The following is a 6,995-nucleotide window of genomic DNA, read 5'->3' as shown; positions in this document are numbered from 1 at the left end:
GATTCTTTCCACCGAGTGGTGTGGCTGAATGTGTCCGTGAGGTATTCTGAAAATACCGACCTCCAAGGAAACTTCAACTTTGTAAGAGGATGCGTGTGGCTGTCCAAGGGTGTGGGGAGGGAGGAGTGGTTGATGGCGAGAACAGTCATCAAGCAAAGAGATGAAGTCAGAGTCTCTGCCAAAGAAGGGTAAGGTTTGGAGTCCCTGACACGATTCTGTCTGGTTTGACTTTATGCTTAAGTGGTGCGCCTAGAAATCTGCTTTGTCTCCTACCTGTGACTACTGGTGAGGAAGAGGACTGGTAGACAGGAAGGCTCTGGCTTATGCTGCACTGATGGTGATGAACAGGAACTGGGACAATTGGCAGTCCAGGAGTGCTTACTGTAAACCTTGCATTGCTTCATAGACAGTCACCAGCCCGTGCATCGTCACCCCCTGAGGATCAGGTGCTATTCTAGGTGTTAAGGATGCAGCGGTGAGTGAAATAAGCCGAAGTCCTGGTCCCCTTGGAGGTCGTTCTTGTGCCAGAGGCAGACAATACAAATACAGGAAAGTGGGGAGCATGCCAGGAAAGGGAGAACAGGGTGCAGTGGGGAGGCTGGGTGCTATTAGAACTTGGGTCACCGGGCCAAAGGACACCATCACCAGCGCCTACTTTGCATGGCCCAGGCCCTCCTGTCTTCATTTTCAACATTTCAAGTGAATAAACCAAATAATAGGTGCATTGGAAAGCATCTATCACTAAACCTTGGTGGTCTTCCACTTATTTTTAAAGCATTTTTTATTTTTCCAAGTGCAAAGATTGGGAAATGTGAGGGATGCTAGAAAATCTGCCATGAAAAGCTGGGGAAGCACAGATCACTAGATCACTGTGATCATTAGGTCACTGACCCCTTCCTCACATATGTAATGTCAAATCCCATCTTTCAGCAACAATTGTAGGATTCTGGGGAACCTGGTGTCTCTAAGAGTGTTAATTCCAAAGAACACCACCCCCCTCCCGCCCCGGGAGCTCTCAATGTTCTTCAAATAGTGGGGGCAGGGGGCACATATTCCTTAGGATACCCAGGAGACAGAGGAGTCCACCGTCAGTCCACATGTGATTTCAGGAACCACTGTTTTGCTAAACTCTCGCTATTTGACTCAAATTTTTCTTCCTCGTGGGCAGTACACACAGGGAGCTTTCATGGGGTAATCACTACAGACACAGAGAAACCTTAGAAATACAAAAGCTGTAGGCAGGAAGAGAAAAAGGCAGAACTCATTGTTCACACTGCTGTATGTGATGTGTAGGAAATAAAAATACGTGTCACTTTGGTAGCCTTGGAGGAACCAGATGGAAGATGATGTCTCTTCTACAGACTTCTAGCAATATTAGACACAGGTCTCATGATTGTGATCTGTGAATTCATTAAATAGGCACTAGGAGAGCTAACAATGGCTTCACTACAGCAGAAAGCCTGAAATGACTGATTTGCTCCTCAGATGTGCCTTTCTTTCTGCCATTTTAATAGGAAAAGACTGAAAATAGCTGGTAGTTACACAGTACTTAATTTGTGCCAACCACTTTATAAGCATTTGCATATGTTAAATCATTTACTCTGAGGTCAGTACTGTTAATATTCCCATCTTACAGAGAAGAAAACTGAGGCACAAAGAGACTAAATAACTTGCCCAAGGTACACAGCTGGTCAATGGCTGAACCAAGGTACAGACCCAGGCAGTCTGGATTAGTCTGTGACCTGAGCAGCCACACTTTACTGGGTGTCATTCAGTTGCTTAATTGGTTACAACATAGTACAAAGCCTGGAGTCCAGGTTCAAAATTAAAAGCACTGAACACGATTAGGTCTTAGCTGAATGCAAATCATCAGGCTGTCTTTAATGTGTGTGGTTGGTTTACCGGGCCCTGAGATAACACTGCTTTGGGGATTATTTTACTATTTTCAGTCTACTGGTCACTTTTGCCACTGGGCAGAATTGAGTGCTGAGAAAAAAAACAGCAGTTTCTTCAATAAATGTCCTGGTTGATACGGTACAAGCAAAGCAACAGAAGCAGAAAAGAACAAAATTGTGTTAATGCATTCAACAACCTCTGCGTTCCCACCATGTGAACGCCCCTGGATGTAAGCAGTTTGGGGTTGTGTGAGACATCCGGGGCCCTGGGAGATACTACTAACTCAACTGAGAATAGGAAGGCTTCCTAGAGGAGGTGATAACTGAGCTGAATAGGGAGAGATGAGTGAAGGTAGCTGACTGAAGGGCAGGAAGGGCCTTCTAGTTCCAAGGAACAGCAAAAACAGGCATGTCTGGAATTAGCAAGTCCTTACGTGCGGCAGGCAGAAACATCACGGGTAAGTCAGCGACAGGAAAGGAGGCTAAGGAGAATGGCAGGGGTAGACCATGAAGGGCCTTGGGTGGTGTGTTTAAAAATGTGAACTTCATCCTGAAAACCAAGGGAAGCAAGTAAAAAGGTCTGGAGCAGGGAAATGGCCTGCCCAGCTCTGCTTTTTCAGGAAATGGGATTCTGGCAACAAAGGGAAGGGTGAATTATTTAGAGATGGACTCTAGCAAGTTATGAAGCCATTGGAGTCAGGCAGGGAGATACCATAAGAGCCAGTGGGACGCACAGGAGGAGTGTGGAGGGGCGTAGGAGGAGAGCAGGAAGACCAGCTGACCTGGGGCAGCACATAAGAACCTCCAAGAAAGCCTGCTCCCGAGGCCCTTACATTTTGCGGCTGGTACTCACCCAGGGAATAAAATTGGCGCCGAACTGCATTGTGTATGATATTTCGAAATATTTAACTTGCTTGGCTATAATCCCAAGTTAATTCTGGGAGTGTAATATTGGAACCATCTCTTTAACCCTCTATGGCATTTCGAATGGCTGTGAGATGCCTCATCATTTGTGTACCACTAAGAAAGAAAAAGTGTTCCCAATTATACTATGACACAGTGCTTATGTATCTTTGTTTTTTTAAAGGTCTCTTTTAGATTTATTAGGATATAGATTTTAAAAAATCAGTCAGGGGGCACATGGGTGGCTCAGTCAGTTGAGCATCCGACTTTGGCTCAGGTCATGATCTCATGGTTCGTGAGTTCGAGCCCCTCGTTGGGGCTTGCTGCTGTCAGCGCAGAGCCCGCTTAGGATCTTGTGTCCCCCCTTCCCCCGCCTCTGTGCTCTGTCTCTCAAAAATAAATAAATCTTCGAAAAGAATCAGTCAGAACCCCAGCAGGAAACAAAGAGCACCCTTTCAAGGTAAGGACACTGAAGGAGGTTTGATGATGAGAATATTTACTAAGTATGTGAGCAGGGAGGAGGGAAGTGCCACCAGGGGCTGGCCACAGTGGGGAGCAGAAACCGCTCCCAGGCTGCAAGTGGTGCACATCTGATCGGGGAAGGAACGGGGGAGACCACACAGAATATAGCCTCCTGTGGAGGAGTGCAGCCTTTGCCAACAACCCACTGCCCAGCAGGGAGGGAGCAAGGGAGTGAATACACTGACCTCTCTCCTCTGCCCTCCAGGCTGCTGTCATTGCTTCCCATTGGCTGAACCCAATTGGAACCCAGCCTCAAGGGGCCTAGCCAACACAACACAGTCCCTAGAGATCAGCCTCCCTAGCGAAAGGTGGAGGGTACAAATGGCTGGTCAAATAGGGAACTGCCAGAATGGAGGTTTTTATCTCCTGTCACTCTTGTGCATACATAACAAGAAAAACTATCAGAGAAACAAATTGCTTGATGTATGCCTAGAGCTTCATATTCAGAATCCTCAATGTCTAATTTTTTCACATAGTCTTATCCTCTGTGCCAAGAAGAACACAAGTCAGAATGCAGTGTTTCTTTTGGAGGGAGGGGCAGAGAGAGAGAGAGAGAGAGAGAGAATCCCAAGCAGTCTCCACGCTGTCAGCACAGAGCTCAATCCACGGGGCTCCATCCCATGAACCCTGAGATCATGACTTGAGCTGAAATCAAGAGTCAGATGCTTAACTGACTGAGCCACCCCAGCTGCCCCAAGATGCAGTGTTTCTCAGAAGGGTGTCCCACTATTGTCTCTGCATCTAAGCCACTGACATCCTGCGAGGTTGCTGCTGGGCCTTTTTTTTTTAATTGTAGTAAAATGTATATAGCATGAAATGTACCATTTTAACCATGTTTGCAGTGTGCACTTCAGTAGCATCAAATATGTTCATGCTGTTGTGCAATCTATCACCACCATCCATCTCTAGAACTTCTTCATCACCCCAAACTGAAACTCTGTACCCTTTAAACATTGACTCTCCATGATGCTGGGGCTTTCCTGACCTTACCAGAAGGGGCAACAGATTTTCAGATCGAATTCATGCAGATAGAAAATGTCAATGAGATGATACCGGCTGTCTGGTTGACAGCATTTAGAAGGTATTAGAAGCTGTAAGAGGCATCCTAATTGCAGAGAGATTAAAATGTGGGAAAATATGGTGCTTAGAATCAATGAAACAGGATGAATCTCTCTACAGTAGCACTGAACAACCGATGTTTCACTAATGGGTTTCAGGTGGGCCACAATATCATTCTCCCCTGCTCTCCGTGAGATAGGCAAGCCCTAGGGCAGCTGGAATCCTTGGGTTGGAAACCCTTGACCTGGAGTATCATTACCCATTTACCCCAATGTACCCTAAAATATTACCATTTACTGTATACCATGATATGAAAAGGCTAGAAGAATCTCTAGACCGGCCAGATTTCTGATTTTATATTTAGTATAGTGTCATCTGTATGAATCAGAAGGCAGGGGAGACTGATGGATATGCTGGGACTAGTGTAGCAGTAAAGCTACACCCTGTTCCAGGGAATGGAAGATATATTCAAGCCATTGAGATCCTTCCCGCATTCATGCTATGAAAAGTTTAAACAGAAATGACATAAGGGTGCTTATCAGGGGAAAGCCCACGCATGCCCTTTCCACCAGCAATGCCACTTGTATTGGTTAGGATAGTTTTGACCAAGTAATATAAACCCAAACTCAACTGGCCGAAAGGAAAAACAACTTCTCTCACTTAGAAGAAGTCCAGAAGGTGGGAGGCTTCGGGGCTGGTTAATTCAGCAGCTCAACGGTGCGGTGCGTTATGGATCCTGGGAGTTTCCATCTTTCCCCTCTGCCATCCCCGGTTTCTTTGCCTCGTTTCCAGGCGAAGTCCCCTCTCATGGCTGTGCGAAGGTTGTAGCAACTCGAGAAGTGACAGAAGAATGTCCTTGAGCCCCTTGTATTTTCAAGGCCCCCAGCCACTTTCTGCTATTTTCCAGAATCGAATTGGATGTCCATTCACCAATGACTACCAGCGGGAACGGGGCCACGTGACTGGCTATTCCAACCAGAACCTCGTTTGACTCAGGAGGTGTTGAGGTGCACCCCGAACCAAATCAATTCTGTTAGCGAGGAAGAGATGAGGGGAGGGGTGTCTTTTGGGTAGGCCAAAGAAGTGTCTGCTGGCCCCTTTTAGGGAGCAGTCTCACAAAGCTGCAACTCCATGGCAATTGTACACTCGTTGCGGTATTATTATTATTATTTTTTTATTATTATTTTTTAACGTTTTATTTTATTTTTGAGACAGAGAGAGACAGAGCATGAACGGGGGAGGGTCAGAGAGAGAGAGGGAGACACAGAATCCGGAACAGGCTCCAGGCTCTGAGCGGTCAGCACAGAGCCCGACGCGGGGCCTGAACTCATGGACCGTGAGATCATGACCTGAGCCGAAGTCGGACGCTTAACAGACTGAGCCACCCAGGCGACCCCGTTGCGGTATTATTTTTAAAGGCAAAAGTTTAGAATTAACCAAACTGTCCATCAATAGAAGAGCAGGTCATAAGTTACGGTACAGCCATATAATGAAATAGTTATTAGGAAAGAGTGAGGGAGATACATATGCAACCAACATGGAAAAATGAGTGAGATAGTTCTCAGTAAAGAAAATGTAGAACACAAAAGGGCAGGTTGGTCCTATTTTGATCCATTTATGTGCACTCATGTCTACATATACTCAAAAACTCAAAACAGAGTTCGTGAGTTCTGATCTGAAGGGGATTCAGATAGGTTGGTGGCCGAGAGAGGAACTTCCACTCAATAGGTTATACACTTAGAAAAATTTTTTTTAATGTTTATTTATTTTTGAGAGGGGGGAGGGGCAGAGAGAGAGGGAGACACAGAATCCGAAGCAGGCTCCAGGCTCCAAGCTGTCAGCATAAGAGCCGGATGCGGGGCTCAAACTCACAAACCGCGAGATCGTGACCTGAGCCGAAGTCGAGCGCTCAACAGACTGAGACACCCAGGCGCCCCTAGGTTATACACTTTTGGTTGTTTGACTTTTTGTTAGTTCAATACAATACGTTTGTGATTTAAAGAGAAAAAGTAAATTTGCCACGTGGGAAGAAGTCAAATAGAATGTGACCAGGACAATAGTATATTACTTAACAATAATGAGATAATACTCCTCTCCGGCATTGCAGCCACATATATAAATAAATTAATCCCCATTTTATTACTGTCTTTTTTGGAGTCTCATGCCCACACTGGAGGTGCCAATCTCTGATGGCTACCAGTGTATCCTCTTGAGCTGGGCTGTCCAATACTGTAGCAACTAACCACATGTGACTATTTACACGTAGATGAATGAAAATGAATTAAAACGAGCAGTTCGATTCCTCAGTCACACTAGCCATACTTCAAGCACTTGGTAGCTACCTGTGGCCGGTAGCTACCGTGCTGGATAGCTTAGATTATAGAGCGCATCATTCGCTGCAGAAAGGTCTGTGGGACTGTGTGGCTCTAAGCCCGGCTGCTTGAGTTCAAGTGTGGGCTTTGTTTCTTAGTAGCCTTGTGGCTTTGGGCAAGTTATGTAACATCTTTGTTCCTTTCTAGGCATTAAAATAGGGATAGTGGTCGGGGCGCCTGGGTGGCTCAGTCGGTTGAGCGTCTGACTTCGGCTCAGGTGACGATCTTGTGGTCTGTGAGTTTG

This window comes from Prionailurus viverrinus, chromosome A2 (assembly GCF_022837055.1).
Source record: "Prionailurus viverrinus isolate Anna chromosome A2, UM_Priviv_1.0, whole genome shotgun sequence".
Taxonomy (NCBI): domain Eukaryota; kingdom Metazoa; phylum Chordata; class Mammalia; order Carnivora; family Felidae; genus Prionailurus; species Prionailurus viverrinus.
This window is presented reverse-complemented; position numbering follows the sequence as displayed.